Below are 17,031 nucleotides of genomic sequence, written 5' to 3' on the forward strand. Positions count from 1 at the left end.
ATATATATATATAAAGAGGTTATTCCCGTGGCCTTGTGAGGCTAGAGAGAGCTCTACTTGAACATGCTTTCTGTTTTCTTGTGATGGATATGCCATCTTTCTTTTGATACTTCCCCCCTCTTTTTTTTCCTTTTTATTGTCTATACCTCAGGCTCTTGTTCTTTCCTTTTTAGTTATGAGTTAATCTGCACAGAGTTCAGGGAGAAGATGGAGTGGAGCCAGGAGAGGAGGAAAAAGCAGGGTCCCACAGCTTTGCTTGGGTTTTGCTGCTTTCATCAGTCTCCACTGCTCTGCTGTTCTCCTCCTTTGGAGGGCGGCACATCTGAGGGGTCAGTGGAGCTCCTTTCGGAGATCTGTACTGTGAGGTTAGCTGGGAGCTGAACGTTTGCCCTTCATCATCTTCACTTCTGTCTGAGAGGTCCGCACACCTATTCAAGTTATGGCAAAAGAATGTATTGGCTCAGACTTAACATAGGTTTTGATAGCTTGAAATTGAGGTTATTTTATTTTTACGGAGAAAGTGTAGTAGTTTTTGTTCCTCTGTTTTTATTGTTGTTCTTTGTAAGTTTTATGCGAGGTGAGGGATAAACTCCTAACCAGTCTAATTTTCCATCTTCAATGGAAGTCTTTTGAATAATGGGACTTTTCAGGATACTAATATGACGTTAATATGGAGCTCGGAGCTCTGGTGGTGCGGTGGTAAGAAGCTGCTCTGCAGTCCCGAACCAGGGTTTGCATCCATCAGCGGCTCTGTGGGAGAAAGATGGGCAGTCTCCTCCCGTGCGATTAACTGCCTCTGAGAACCTGCTGGCGGGTCAGCTATGGGTCACTTCTGACTCAATGTAACACAGCACAATAACAATCTGACATTTATTGTTTCACACTTTTAAAAAAAGACTGTTGTTGTTGTTGTTATGTGCCATCGAGTCGCTTGCGACTCATAGTGACCCTATGTACAACAGCCCTAAACTCCGCTCTATCCTGTGCCAATCGCACTGTCTCTGACACTCCCATCCCTATTATCCCAGTCACTGAATCAATCCACCTCATAGAGGGCCTTCCTCTCCTGCGCTGTCCCTCCACCCTCCTAAGCATGATGTCCTTCTCCAAAGACTAAGTGAAGAAATTTTTCATACCTACCAAAAACCAAACCAACACCTTAGTAAGCCTCCATTTAGTTTTCAAGACTGTAAATCTTTAGGGAAAGAGATGGCCCATCTTTCTCCCATGGAGGGACTGTTGTTGTTGTTATGTGCCATCAAGTCAGCCACAACTCATAGCAACCCTATGCACAATAGCGCGGAACCCTGCTCTATCCTGGGCCAATCTCACTGACTCTGACACTCCCACCCTTATTATTCCAGTTACTTTGGCAATTCATCTCATGCAGGATTTTCTTCTCCTGCTATGTTTTTTTATCTTTCCAAGCATGACATCCTTCTCCAAGGACTGGTCCCTCCTGGATACTTGTCCAAAGTATGTGAGATGGAGCCTCAAAATTTTTGTCTCCTAGGAACAGCTTGGCTTCACTCTCTCCAGGACAGACCTGTTAGTTCTCTTGGCAGTCCATGGCATGTTCAATACTCTTCTCCAGCACCACAACTCAAAGGACTAGTGGATTGAAAATGCCAACCTGTTATCAGTGTAATACATTAGGGACTACTGGATTGAAAATGCCAATCTGTTATCAGCATAATACATTATACCCTGCCATTACCAGGGCTTTTTTAAATGCCTACTGTTAGTATGTATTATAGAGCTTAGGAAGAAGGATAAAAAGATTAAAAGAAAAAAAAACCCAATTATTTGTAATCCTTGTCCTTAAGGAGTTTGTAATCTGTGTGAGGAATTTAAATATGGAAAAGTTAATCATAGCCTGAGATAAAAAATGAGAAGGAGGGAAATGTTTTCAGTCCTTGGAAGTATTATGACCCAACCTCACAGGAGAGGAAGACCAAGGATGAGATGGATTGACACAGTGACTGGATAAATGGGATTAGGTCTGTCAGAGATGATGAGATTGGCTCAGGAGAGGGCAGGGTTCAAACTTAATGTACATAAAGTCACTATAAGTCACAGGCAACTTGATGGCACAAAACAATAACAACCGCAACAACAATAACAACTAAAACATGTGTTTCTATTAGTTATGTTGCCTTAGTAAATGGATGACTCAGAATATTTACTAAGAACTTTCTCTGAGTTTTTCAACACTGCTTGAAAATGATTAGAATTTAAGGTATTTAAAATAGCCTTGGGTAAAATAGTTAAAGAAATTTAGGTTTTTTGTTTTTTTTTTTTTTAAAAGTTGCAGGGTCTGGATCCGTATGAAAGCCCTAAATAAGACACTTGATATTCAGATATTTATTACTAAAGAGCATCGGATTCTGACCACTGGGCCAATTGACAGCACCATGGTGATTGGAGAAGAGATTGAGGTTGTTAATAATTTCAGCTTGCTTGGCTCCACAATCAGCATGTTGGCACCAGCAGTCAGGAAATCAAAAGATAAGTTGCATTGGGGAAGCCTACTGTCAGTTACCTTTCCAAAGTGCTAAAGAGCAATGATGTCCATTTAGAGACTCAGGTGTGCCTGATCCAGGCCATGGTCTTTGCCATTAGTTGCTATGCATCAGAGAGATGGAAAATGACTAAGGATGACAGAAGAAGAATTTATGTCTTTGTGTTGTACTGTTGGACAGTAGTATTGAACATACCATGGACTGCCAGGAGAACAACAGGTTTGTGTTAGAGAGAGTGAAACCAAGCTTCCCCTTGGAGGTAAGGTTTTTGAAGCTCTGTCTGACATACTTGGTGCACATGGCCAGGAGGGACCAGTCCTTGGAGAAGGATATCATGCTTGAAAGGGTGGAGGGACAGTGCAGGAGAGGAAGACCCTGGATGAGATGAACTTACACTGTAACTGGAACAGTGAGGTTAGGTGTGTCAGTGTCAGTGAGACTGACTCAGGATAGGGCAGAGTTCATAGCTATTGTCTCTGTGAGCTGTAGATGACTTGATGGCACAGAACAACAACAATAACAAAAAAGAGCATCAGAAAAACCAAGTGGAATTATCTTTCAGTGTTTAAGTAAGAAGTTTAATATATATTTTAAAGGATTAGCAAATAAAAACGATCTTTTGGTTAAGAACTGTAGGAATGATTGTGCATGAGGAACAGAAAAAAGGTGGGAGGAGCCCACATTGTGCTGCTACTTCACTTATTCTATCTGATGTTAGATTGCAGAATAGTGTGGGTGTTTAAATTATTAGCCACCTCAGTAACGCCCTCAATAAGGTACTCTGGTTTTAGACACCATTAGTGATTTGAAAAGGCTATTAAGTGCCATTACATAGCCTCAGGACTTAAAAAATTGTGTATAAAAATAGAGCAATTTATAATTCTGGTCTGACCCTCTGGGCGTGCATGTGGAAACACTCCCAGACTTACTCTCTCAGAACTATTGGGTGTTCTAAATATTATAACCCTGTAATATAATGTCTTTGACAAAGAAATAGGAACTCTGAGAAAGACTATTTGTTGATTAAAACCGTACTAGAGTGGCTCATACTGTATGCCATGAGTATGTCTCTGTATGATTTTGGACAATTAGGCTTTGCTTTTCCGTAAATCTACTACTGGGTTAATCTTCCAAAAATCTCTTAATTCAGAGGGAGACTGTGAGAGTGAGAAAAGGAAAACATTTGTTGTCATTATTAATTCAGAATCAGGAATTATTCCGAAATTGCTATTTTGTTACCTGTGGCAGTTTTGGTAGTTGAAGACAAGGATTATTATTTTTTTAAAATCAAATATGAGTTTGTAGCTATTTCAGGGAAAAGTACGTGGTGATCTCCTTTGCAATTTTACTTTGAAAAAAGTTATTTGCCATGGAGGTGTTCCTGTGAGGCTTCTTACCCCCTTTAATTTTCTGCTTCATCCTCTGTAGTTTAAGAGTTAAATATTTTGGTTCTGTTGTTCTGTACAATTGAGTCAGAACCAACTCATAGCTGACCCACCAATATGTTTCCAGAGGCAGTTAATCACACTGGAAGAGATTGCCCATCCTTCTCCCACGGAGCAGCTAGTGAACTCGAACCGTGTGCCTTCAGGATTGCAGAGCAGCTTCTTGCCACTAGACCACCACAGCTCCCTTATATATATATATATATATATATAGTTTAAATCCTCTCTGGTTTGTTTGTTAAATTTCAGAACTTTTTCATGCTTCAGTATCCTCCAAGAACTTTTTTCCCCTTTTCAAGTTTTACTTTATTTAGTAGAAATGGACTCCTACTTGAACAGTGCCGTCTAAAAATGGACTAATCGGCCTACTATTTTTAGAGAAGGGGAAAGTTGCCCTTTGTGCTGTCTGTGCTTTTCACCTGCCACATGTTCCTTGGAGTTTTTCCCCTCTGGTCTTAGTAGTGATAGCTTTCTATTTCCAGATTCTTTTACCTTAGTCTGTTTCTGGCTCAATTTGCTTCATATTCAAAATTTTTAATGTCAAGAGTTGAGCTGAGTTCTTCTATTTCTAGAACCCGTAGGAAAAGAGTGTTCTTTTTCTCCAATTTATTATAGTTTGACATATATACGTAAAGGAGAAGAAAATGCATTTCCATCTAAAGGAATAATAATAAAATAGACATTCACACATACCTTCCATCACCAAGAAATAGAAACTCTGTCTCCCAGTGCCTTTACACTTCCTCTATTCCTATGTCCAACTCAAACTGACATCTTTACCTCATCTTGTATAGAAGATTCTGGATTTTGTACTTAAAAAAGAAAATGTAAAGAATGTGGCAATTACAATAGCATTTTTGGAAAAAATTAAAGAAAGAAAATATGAGTAAATCTTTAGTCCTAATATTTATGAAAAGAAAAGGAAATTGTTTTAGATTAAAAAGAGTCTGTGATTGAACGACTAATATTCTTCAAGGGTTTCTGCTGTTTATACTCTCTTATTGCAGTTGGACTTAAAGTGAAAGGAATTGTTCACCCATGTACAATGGAGACATCTGGTAGGCTGACATTCATCATGTCCTTGACTGTTGTTAGAGGAGATAACTGGGAATTTCACATATCTTGGTCTATCAGCTTGAAGGCAAACAACTTCTCTTTATCTTTCTGTTGCAAATGGCTGGTAAAATAGTTAAGCAATTATTTTATAAAGCTGTATATCATCAGTTAGAACAAGGGTAGGGGGTCAGCTATTGATCAGACTATAAATTGCTCATCTACCAGTTCAAGTTGAAGCTAAAGAAAGCTAAAACCATGTAAGATGGCGGACTGTATGAAAAAAAAATGTGGCAGAAGGACTGGAGAAACACTTCTGAACAACTTACAGTATGCAGATGATACAACCTTGCTTGCTGAAAGTGAAGAGGGCTTGAAGCAATTAACTGATGAACATCAAAGACTTCACCCCTCAGTGTGAATTACTCTTCAACATAAAGAAAACAAAAACTTCAAACAACCAGACCAATAAGCAACATCAGGATAAATGGGAATAATATTGAAGTTGTCAGTGATTTTATTTTATGGGGATCTACAATCAACATCCATGGAAACAATAGTAAAAAAAAATATTGTGTTGAATTGAGAAAATCTACTAGAGAAAACCTCTTTGAATTGTTCAAAAGAAAGACACTATTTTGAACACTATGGTGCTTCTGACCCAAGATGTTTAGTTGCTTCATATATATGTGAAAGCTAGGCAGTAAATAAGGAAGACTGAAAAAGAATTGAAGCCTTTGAGCGATGGTATCCATAAAAACTATTAACTGTGCACAATGAACTTCCAGAAGAACAAATATATTACTTGAAATACCTACAGCTAGAATTCTTTTTAGAAGGGAAGATGGTGGCATTTTATCTCACGTACCAGGAGGAACCAGTCTGCAGAAGGGCATCATACTTGGAAAAGTCAACTCAAAGTCATTGTAGAGTTGGAACAGAGTCATAGCTGTCTTTCCTCTGGGTTTTCAGAGACTGGAAAGTAAATGAGTGGAAATTTCCTATCTTTTGGCCACTTGGTAGAGAGTCTTTAACAAAGGAAAAGACCTTCAGTGGGTGACTGTAACATTGGGCTCCAACAGCAACAGTTGTGAAGGTGTTGCATGGCAGGGAAGTGCTGTACACAGGGTATCAGTTAGAAATGTCTCAGTAGCTCCTGACAACAACAACAACTATACGCCAATGACTCTACCAAGAGTAGGGGAGCTCTGTTATCCTAGTGCATAGGGAGTTGTACTATTAACTCAAAGATGTTCAATTCTCCCAGCAGCTCTGTGGGAGAAAGATGGGTGGGCCTCCTCCCATGCGGTCTAAAGCTTCATACCTGCTGGAGGGTCAATTGAATTAATGACAGCTCAACCACAATTGAGTTTTGAGTTTTATTCTAGGAGTTGTAAATACAACATGGTACTTATTCTTTCTATGGATTTGTAGTTTGGAGAGTCTTCTTTGTTTATTTAGTATTCTATTTCAGGTATGATCTCTAGCTGTTAAGTTTATGTCAATTCTCTTGACTTTATAGAGTTTTGCCTCCATAGGCCATCTGGCTTCTTAATTTTCTCCTAGTCTAGTCCTCTTAATTTTCTACCGATATTTTGAATTATCAACTTTAGTATGGCTTTCCCTGAGGATAATCTGTTTATTTAGGGTTGTCTTCTCCATCTTCTCCCTCCGTGGCCACTCACAGTCCAGGGACTTATTGGTAATAGTGAATTTGTCACTTTGAATCACATACAATTAAATGTTAAAATTTCTACCTCGGTTCTAACAACGTCTGGTTTTAAGATTAGGCTAAAAATAGTCTTACTGATGGCATAAATAGAATAGCTTCTTTCTTTTTCTGTGTCAGTCTCTTTGGGATTTGGTTGTTTCTGGAATCTTATGAAGGTCTTACTTTCGGTCCAGGTATTGAGAGATATTTTAATAGTGAATGTTGAAGGTTTTCTACATGGACTTAAAATGTTAACTCAATTTTGTACAAGTTGTCTAGCTACAGGAAAAATCTATTTCTAGAGACTGCCTTAAAATGGATTTATAAATTTGTTATTCTGCATTTTTCTACTACCAGATATTTGATTCTATTACTTCTACCTTATGTGAATCTAGAAGCAAAGTGTCTGCTTATAAATTACTTAAAATTATTTTTAAGACTTGCATCTACAGCTAAAGTGCAAATGGTTAATGATCTGAGTATCATTTCAAAGTAAAAAAATAAATTTTAATATTATGCAGAACTACCAGACTCTGTAACTAAATAGGAATATGTTAAAATACTCAGCTGTAATCACTATTTTATATATGTCTTTCACAGTGATCTAAAATGTCATCAGGTTTGCTTTTTATAAGATACCTGTGTAGCACAATGGCATTTCCTTCAAATTATCTTTGATTTTTAGAATCTGTATAATAAAGCATGTCAGTGACTTTAAGATTTTTCCCCCTTTTTTAAAAGTTGTGGTCAAACAATGGCTTTATAGTTGTGTTATCTGAGTTCCAATAGACCACTTAAAATAACTTAGTGTTAATATAGTTGTAGCTACATTTTAAGTCAATAGGTCTCAATTTTTTTTTGTTCTGTAACATTTTTACTGCTTATTAATAAAATATGTAGAAAGGGTTTATCCATTTAGGTTTTAGAAATGAGCATATTCTTCTTTGGTTGAGGTAGATAGAAATGTGTAGTATTCAGAAAAGAATTCTAAAGTGCCTCTGTACTATATATAGAGAACGTAAGTGGAGCTGTTCTTTCAGCACTGTTCTGGAAAACGTCTGCCTAAAGTTCACGTGGAAGACTGACAGCGGGCAATAGCTAGATGGGGTGTGTATTTTAACAGTCCTCAATGGCCAGCTTTAGCACAGGACTATTTTTAAGGTAGAAGATTATGGTAATCACACTCACATTCACTATTTTAGACTTGGAAGTTTCTTTAAAAATCAAACCAGTTGCTGTCAAGTGGGTTCTCCTCATGGCAACCCCATGTGACTCAGATTAGAACTGCACTCTATAGGGTTTTCAGTAGTTGTGATATTTCAGAAGGGACTCTGAGTGGCATAAATAGTTAAATGCTGCTGTCATGTGCCATCAAGTCAGCTGTGACTCATCACGACACTATGCACAGTAGCTCCAAACCCTGTGCAATCATGAGCTAATCTCTCTCTCTCTCTCTCTCTCTCTCTCACACACACACACACACACACACACACACACATTTCCCCAATTACTGTGTTAGTCCATCTCATCTGGGGTTCTCCTCTCCTGTGATGTCGTTCAACACTTCCAGGCATGATATCCTTCTCCAAAAACTAACTGATTGCTCCTGGCAACATGCCCAAAGTATGTGAGATGGAGCTTCAGGATCTTTGCCTCCAACTTGTTTTCACCCTCTCTAGGATAGACCTCTTTGTTCTTGTTCTATTTTACATTTTTATTAAATTTTATTAATTTTAATGAACATTTACAGAGATTTTGGATTTCCATTCATTCATTGTTTCACTATTTTCTCTACCCCCCAGTTCGTTCCTCTTTTTTTCTTCCCCCCTGAAAATCTGTTTTAATTGTCCTATTGCCACAGTGCTTGTCAAAGCCAGTTCTGATTAATCTCCTTTGTCAGTGTGTCCTTTGCCATTCCCTATCACTCCTCCCTGAGAGAGACTTCACCCTGATTCATAAGGAAAAGGGGATGGCATATTCTCTTAGCTACTTCCTACTGAAAAGGGACGCTGTAGGTTTCAGGGTGAAGATCTTCTCTCACTACTCTAAATGGCCCCTTTCGCAATAGGAAACACGTAGACTATTGTGGAGATTGATTTTGGAATTAGATGCACTGTTATCAGTTGTGCTTAGCCATACATGTTCATATCCTTGAAGATGTATCATGGAAGTGTTGCAGCCTAGAAGACACAAATTTAACAAGTTAAAAGTACATGAGTCAAAAATTAAAAGCAATAATATTTCAAGTAGAGGTTCTAACAGTGGCACAAATCAAGTTACAGAGGGAAGGTAGTTCTTAAAATAAAAGGCCTATTGACTAGCACTTTGTCTATTATAGTATAAAGGTTAGGAACCACAAGATGTAGAGGCTCAACTATGTCATTTATTGTTCTTAAGTCCTGGAGCAAATTCCATCTACCACTGGGTTGTTTTACAGCTCAGAAGTCCGCATGCAAGGCAGAGGTGAAGTAAGGAAGTGCTTATGAGGTTTTCCGTCCATTCCAACAACTAAGAAATAGTGAGAAGAATTGGGACCTCAGAAGGCTTTTAGTACCAAATAGTAGGCTCTTGTGTCCAGGAAATAACGAATATACTTACCAGTAATGTTAATGTTCACCCACAGCTCTTCCGGGAGGATCTAAATGTTTGAAATGTCCTCCTTTGCTTCTAGCTGGGAGCTCTCTCTGTTCTTTTGGCAGTCCATGGTATGTTCAGTATTTTTCTCTAGCACTACAACTCAAAGGTATAAATTCTTCTTCTGTTACTCTCGGTCACTGTGATGCACAGCAAGTAATTGTGAAGATCATGGTCTGGATCAAGTGCACCTTAGTTTCCAGACTGACATTGTTGCTTTCAGCACTCTGGAGAGTTCCCTGACAGCATGTTTTCCTAATGCAGTTCATCTTTTGATTTCCTGACTGCTGGTTCCAAGGGTACTGATTGTGGAACTAAGCAAACTGAAATTGTTAACAATCTCTTCTACATTGATGATGATGGTGCCAATTGGCCCAGTAGCGAGAATCTTTGTTTTCTTGATGTTGAGCTTCAATCCATATTGAAGTCTTAGGTACTAACTGAAAAGCTGGTGATTTGAACATACCTAGTGGCAGGGACTTTGAAAGACAGGCCTAGAGATGAAGTTCTGAACTGCTGGAGCCCTGGAACATCTAAAGCCTATGGAGCACAGTTCTGCTGTGAAGCACACAAGGTCTCTATGGGTTATGATTGACTTGATGGCAACTTGATTTTGGTTGGGGATCTTTTAGAAGTAAACCACCAGCCTTTCTTCTGAGCTGATTCTGGAAGGATTCAAAGCATCACCTTTCATTGATAGTCAAATTCTAAGCACATACTTTACCTTGAAAGTGCATGCATTTCCTTTGAGACCCTAGAACTCTTCTCTTGTGTTTTGCAAGGAAGATACATAGTTTAAAGATGTTAGTGTCTTGTTCAAGGTCTCAGAGAACTCAGCCAGAAGGCCAGTCACCCACTTCTGTTTTATGCATTCATTCACCAATTAATACTGATTCATACAACCAATAAACAGCACCTTCAAGCCTGTTTAGACTCAGACTATACGAGTGAACAAAATGAAAAAGGCCTCGTGAACACGCTTATAATCTGCACTGAGTCTAAAATCCGTGCTCACTTCGAGAGATTCTCCTCCCAAAGAAGCTTTAAGCCAAAATTGTTTTTTCCAATAAACTCTTTTAATTGTTTTTTGAGGTCTTTTACCTTGTTGTCTTGAAATGGTACATAATTAGGAAGAATAAGAGCTCTTATTGATTAGATATATTAGCTTGGCTTTAGGTAAACTGTGACTTCCCGTTTTCAGTATTTAAAGCTCTAGTAATTGCTTTGCAGACGCTGTAGCCTCAGCAGTATAGTTGTTTGTTACGCTTGCCCCAGCCATGGTCAATCCCGTCGTGTACTTCAACATCACCACTGATGGTGAACCTTTAGGTCGCGTTTCCTTCGAGTTGTTTGCAGATAAAGTCCCAAAGACAGCAGAAAACTTCCATGCTCTGAGTACTGGGGAGAAAGGATTTGATTACAAGGGTTCCTGCTTCCACAGAATCATTCCTGGGTTTATGTGCCAGGGTGGAGATTTCACACGCCATAATGGTACTGGTGGCAAGTCCATGGGGAGAAGTTTGATGATGAGAACTTCATCCTGAAGCACACAGGTCTTGGCATCCTGTCCGTGGCAAATGCTGGACCCAATACAAATGGTTCCCAGTTTTTTATCTGTACTGCTAAGACTGAATGGTTGGATGGCAAGCATGTAGTGTTTGGCAAGGTGAAAGTAGGCATTAACATTGTGGAAGCCATGGAGCACTTCGGGTCCAGGAATGGCAAGACCAGCAAGAAGATCACCATTACTGAGTGTGGACAACTCTTATTATGATCTGTATTTCATGTTTTCTCTTAATAACCACATCAGTCCTTCTATAGCTCCAGAAATCACCCTGCGACCCACAGTGGGCTTGCAATACCTTTTAATCTTTGTGCTCTTGCTGCAGTTCTTTGGATTCCATGCTTTATTTCTCTAAAGGGTTAGCAGGATTGCAGACAAATTTATGACTGAAATAAAAACTAGACAAAAAAAAAGCTCCAGTAAATAATCTGTTGGGCCATATGATGTGATCAAAAGGTAGGATGAGTTTGAGGATCAGTTTTATAAAACATAATTTGAAAACATGGTGTTATTTTTTCTGATAGTAATTTTGCCTTTTCAGAAAGGGCCATTAAGTCCTTCTCTTCTTCTTGTTCTTCTTCTGTGTTGTGTTCTATTCTATTGTATTGGTTTACTATCACTATGGGAATGTTTTAAATGGCTTCATTGTGAGCATTTTCTAAGCAGATAAAATACTCAGGAAGGACCATAATCATCATCTCTAAATGGTTCTATGTCATGTGTATGAAGAATACCTTGATTACAGAGAGGATTTTCTGTCTAGTACGAAGAGATCCTAGGGCGTCAGTTTCAATGGGCTTGTGCAGACTTGTCTTGGCATGTCTCCGGAGAATACCTACTTCTTTAGAGGCCTTGCGTCTTCATTTCTACCAGCAGGATACCATGCAGGCTCCAGTTGGAGCTACACTGGAGACATAAAGGGCTAAACTTCTCCTTTGTTATTACTAATTATAAATTAACTTTGACAGTCAACGTCAACTCCCAAATCCAACATTACAACTACATGTGTATAGAGTAGAACTAAAGAGAGTTACACTCTCGAAAGAGTTCTACACTCTAAAGAGTTACCAAGGCTGTGATTTTTCAGCAGCAGATCACCAAACATGTCTTCCAAGGTGCCTCTAGATACGTTGGCACTTCTAACGTTTTGACTAGTAGACACTTAATAGTTTGTACCACCTCAGTCTGCTGCCCCTCTGCCTCCTCAAGGCGATACCATGGGCATTCACTCAACATCTGCTATACTGGAGACAGGAAAGAAACAAAACATAGACCCTATCCTTAAGGTTATTATAATATCACAGCTAGGGATATTATAGCTAATGTTAGATGGATCTTGGCAGAAAGCAGCGAATACCAGAAGAATGTCTGTCTGTGCTTCATTGACTGTGCAAAGGCTTTTTACTGTGTGGATCACAACAAGCTATGGCTGACTCTGAGAAGAATGGGAATTCCAGAACATTTGATTGTGCTAATGCGAAACCTATACTTGGACCAAGAGGCAGTTGTCAGAACAGAGAAGGGAGACACTGGATGGTTAAAAATCAAGAAGGGGGTCTGTCAGAGATGTATTTTGTCTCCATACCTTTTTACTTCGTATACAGAACAGATCATCCAAGACGCTGGACTGTACAAGGAGGAATGTGGCATCAAGATTGGTGGAAGAATCAACAACCTGCGTTATGCAGATGACACACAATGCTGCTTGCTGAAACTGAGGAGGACCTTAAGCGCTTGCTGCAGAAAGTCAAGGACTGCAGTCTTCAATATGGATCGAAGCTCAATATCAAGAAAACAAAGATTCTCACCACTGGGCCAATTGGGAGCATCGGTATGGATGGTGAAGAGATTGAGATAGTTAAGTTTTAGTTTGCTTGGTTCCATAGTCAACACTCTTGGCAGCAGTATCCAGGAAAGAGATGAATTGCACTGGGAAAGTCAGCTGTGAAGGACCTCTCAAGAGTACTGAAGAACAACGATGTCAGTCTGGAGACTAAGGTGCACCTGATCCAGGTTAGTCTTTGCAATTGTGTGCTATGCATCGGAGAGTTGGACAGTGACTAGGGATGATAGAAAGATAATTGATGCCTTTGAGTTGTGGTGCTGGAGAAGAGTGTTGAATATACCATGGACTGCTAGGAGAACAAATGGGTTTGTCCTGGAGAGGGTGAAGCCAGAATGTTCCCTGGAGTCAAGGATTCTGAGGCTTCGTCTGACTTACTTTGGGCATGTTGCAAGGAGGGACTGGTCCTTGGAGAAGGACATCATGTTTGGGAAAGTGGAGGGACGGTACAGGAGAGGAAGACCTTCGATGAGATGGATCGATTCTCTGAGTGGAGTGGTGGGAATGAATGTGTTTGAGACAGCGAGGTTGGCACAGGACAGAACAGCATTTAGGGCTCTTATACATAGGGTCGCTATGAGTCATAAGCGACTCTATGGCACGTAACAACAATAACAAACAACAACATAAAACAAAGCAACATGCCTCCTAATAACATAAGTAATAAACAAAACGTCAAGCTGCCACCAAAGGCAGCCAGGAAATCAAAAGATGTATTGCATTGGAAGAGTCTGCTATCAGGGACTTCTCCAAAATGCTGAAAAAGCAATGATGTCTGTTTGAAGATTAAGGTGCTCCTGATCCAAACTAATCTTTTCAGGTGCTTGCTATGTAGCTGAAAGTTGGACAGTGACTAGATGATAGACGAAAGATCAATGCCTTTGGGTTGTGGTGTTGGAGAAGAGTACTAAATATTCCCTGGACTGCCAAAAGGACAAACTAATATATCTTGGGAAAGGTGCAGCCTTTGAGCTCCTTTGAGGAACAGATAGAGAAACTTTGTCTCACATGCTTTGGGGATGTTGTTAGAGGAGAGGCCTCACCTTGGAGAAGGATATCGGCAAAGCAAGGGAAAACCCTCAGCAAAATGCATTGACACAGAGACTGTAACAGTGGTCTCGAATATGTCAGAGATAAAGTGGACGGCACAGGAGAGTGCAGACTTCAGAGCCATTGTTCATAAGGTCACTATAAGTTCCAGTTGACCACACCAGTAGGATCAGCCACTCTTCCTTAAAGAAACAGGGTCTGGTTAGGCTTTGTGATACTCTTGACAGGTAAATGTAAAAGTAGCTTGTATAGCCAGGTGGCAGTGCCCAGGATCCCAAGAGATAGGAAAAGGCAGGAGAGCATACTCCAGGAATAACTGGAAGTCTAGCCAGGCCATTAGTTAGAAGAGGGAAAAGTGTGGAAGTGACATATTTGGGAGAAGATCATGAAAAGCTTGGACTTTCCAAAAGAAAGGACACTCCACAACCAGGTACATACGACTTGGAAGGCCAAACATAGCCCTTTCTTACTGAAGCTGAAAGCAGGCAGTGCATTCTGTGTCAACAGAAGCTGGAAGATGTTGGGAAGGGCTAAGCACAGATACGATTCTGTTACTAGGTCAATTAGAGCCCTCAGCAAAGTAATTAATGTTAGCAACAGGAGATAACAGCAAGAGACAAGCAGAGACATTAAGAAAAGGCTTTCCTGCATATGAAAACTTGCAGCTTTAATTTTCCTTCACTCATTCAATTAATGGCTGAAGATTGAAAGAAAAAGCAAGCAAGCAAGCAGAGTTAGAGAAATTATAAAGTTTGAAAATTTTTCCATTTTTATAAATGTTCTAATTTCTTTAGATAATTTTGGCTTAAGTTCTGCATGCTGGGCTTTCTTTATTCATGTACATTGTGTTGGGGTTTTTTATTCCCTAAGCAGAGAGCACCAGAGGAATGTCTGTCTGTGTTTCATTGAATATGCAAAGGCGTTTGACTGTGTGGATCATAACAAACTGTGGCTGAGTCTGAGAAGAATGGGAATCCCAGAACATTTGATTGTGCTGATGTGATACCTATACTTGGACCAAGAGGCAGTCGTCAGAACAGAGCAAGGAAACACTGCATGGTTCAAAATTGAGAAGGGTATACACCAGGAATATGTCCTATCTCCATACCTTTTCAACCTGTATGCAGAACAGATTATCCGGGAGGCTGGGCTCAATGAGGAGAAGTGTGGCATAAGGATTGGAGGTAGACTCATCAACAATCTACATTATGCAGATGACACAACCCTGCTTGCTGAAACTGAGGAGGACCTGAAGTGCTTGTTGCAGAAGGTCAAAGGACTGCAGCCTTCAATGTGGATTGAAGCTTAACATTAAGAAAACAAAGATTCTAACCACTGGGCCAGTTAGCAGCATCATGATAGATGATGAAGAACAATGACATCAGGCTGTAGACTAGGGTGCACCTGATCTAGGTCATACTCTTCACAGTTGCTTGCTATGTCTTAGAGAGCTGGACAATGACTGGATAATAGAAAGAGAATTGATGCCTTTGAGCTGTGGTGTTGGAGAAGAGTGTTAAATATACCATGGACTGCTTGGAGAACAGAGAGGGTTAAACCAGGCTCCTTCTTGGAGGCTAGGATTCTGAGGCTTTGTCTGACATACTTTGGGCATGTTGCAAGGAGGGACTAGTCCTTTGAGAGGGACATCATGCTAGGAAGGATGGAGGGATGGAGAAAGAGAGGGAGACCATTGATGAGATGGACTGATACAGTGACTAGGGTAATGAGGGTAGGTGTGTCAGAGACAGTAAAGATGGCACGGGATAGAGTAGGTTTCAGGACTGTTGTACATAGGGTCATTGTGAATCCTAAGCGACTCGATGGCACATAACAACAAACAATATTTTTGCCTCCAGAATCTCTATGAACTTAGAGAAACGATGAAAATTATACAAGTGTTCAGGTCTTTCATTCATAGGGTCACTATGAGTCATCTATGACTCAACAGCACTTAATGATAACATCATTCATATGTGTTGTGTTTCATGCTTGTACATTGTATTCCATATGGTTCTTTATTTACATTCTATTTGTTCATTTATATTGTGAAGTTTTTCCCTCCCTTACAATCATCTTACCAACAACTACTTTTTTTTTTTAAACTGTTAAGACAATTTTCTCTGTTTTATTGTACAGTGAGGCATTGAAACATCTGAACAAATCGCTATCTGGGTGGTGAAGCAGCTGCTTTCACCTTCACTTCTTGGGTTACTAGAGCAACTTTCAATAGCTTAAGAAGCGGGGGGTGGGGAAAAAGACAACCTTTTGCCTTACACAAGTCTTTCCAAGGCATGCACTGCTACAACACAGACTTCTCCTGTCAGATGCAACTAGTCTAGTGTCCAAACATCAGGCACTGTTAACACCTTGGTGGCAGCAGCGCACTGCACTCACTCCTACCTCAGCCTTGCTTGTTTGTGTATGACATTTGGAGCCTCTGGAGAAGTGTGTATCGAGAAGCGGAGGGAGGAGGAGACAGCGTTAGTGCCTGGCTGGGACGAGGTCAGCCCAAGTTGTGCAGAGAAAGCCTGAACATGTCATTGGTGCAAAGCCAAGCATCATTGATATTCTTTAACAGGAACATCTGGTGAAAGCCCATGATGGGGTCTTTATCTGCCTTGGTATGGCCCACAACCATGCTGAGGATACAGCTACCTGGCGTGGACCGATGGTCTTGTGACATGATGCTGTGCTGGCTTTTCTGGAATGGAAGGTTAGATAATTTCTCCACAATGGCAGCTTTCTCCTGAAACTGTTGTCCTTCCCATGTAAGGAATGACATGTATAAATTGTGACTAGTTGTGCTCTGTTGTTATCAAATAACTGGTACGAATGGTGAATGAAGCTGGATCCACTCTGTTCCCAAATTGGCTTGTCTCCCATTATGGAGACGCGAGGGGCTGGCACGATGGTGGCAGCGGCCAACAACTGCTTTCTTGAAAACATGTAGGCCAGCCACTTCATACCCCATGCCCTAATGTCTCAATTTTAGATAGCCAGCTGCTGATTTTTCCATCCTTAACAAACCAGTACTGTGAGGAAACATTGCTCCCCATACAATCTCTTATACAGACTGCACTTCATATGTTGTTGTTGTTATGTGCCGTCGAGTCACTTGTGACTCATAGCGACCCTATGTACAACAGCCCTAAACTGTGCTCTGTCCTGTGCCAATCGCATTGCCTCTGACACACCCATCCTGATTA

General features: G+C 40.2%; 1 protein-coding gene and 1 pseudogene across 1 annotated transcript in view; one reads left to right on the top strand and one right to left on the bottom strand.

The window, feature by feature from the left end:
- Positions 1-17,031, top strand: part of ADAM23 (ADAM metallopeptidase domain 23) — a 225,903-nt gene that overhangs the window by 88,115 nt on the left and 120,757 nt on the right. The window lies entirely within an intron of this gene.
- Positions 16,329-16,708, bottom strand: LOC102849901 (annotated as a pseudogene).

Source organism: Elephantulus edwardii, unplaced genomic scaffold (assembly GCF_000299155.1).
Source record: "Elephantulus edwardii isolate Elephantulus edwardi_28Jun2011 unplaced genomic scaffold, EleEdw1.0 scaffold00075, whole genome shotgun sequence".
In the NCBI taxonomy this organism is placed as follows: Eukaryota; Metazoa; Chordata; class Mammalia; order Macroscelidea; family Macroscelididae; genus Elephantulus; species Elephantulus edwardii.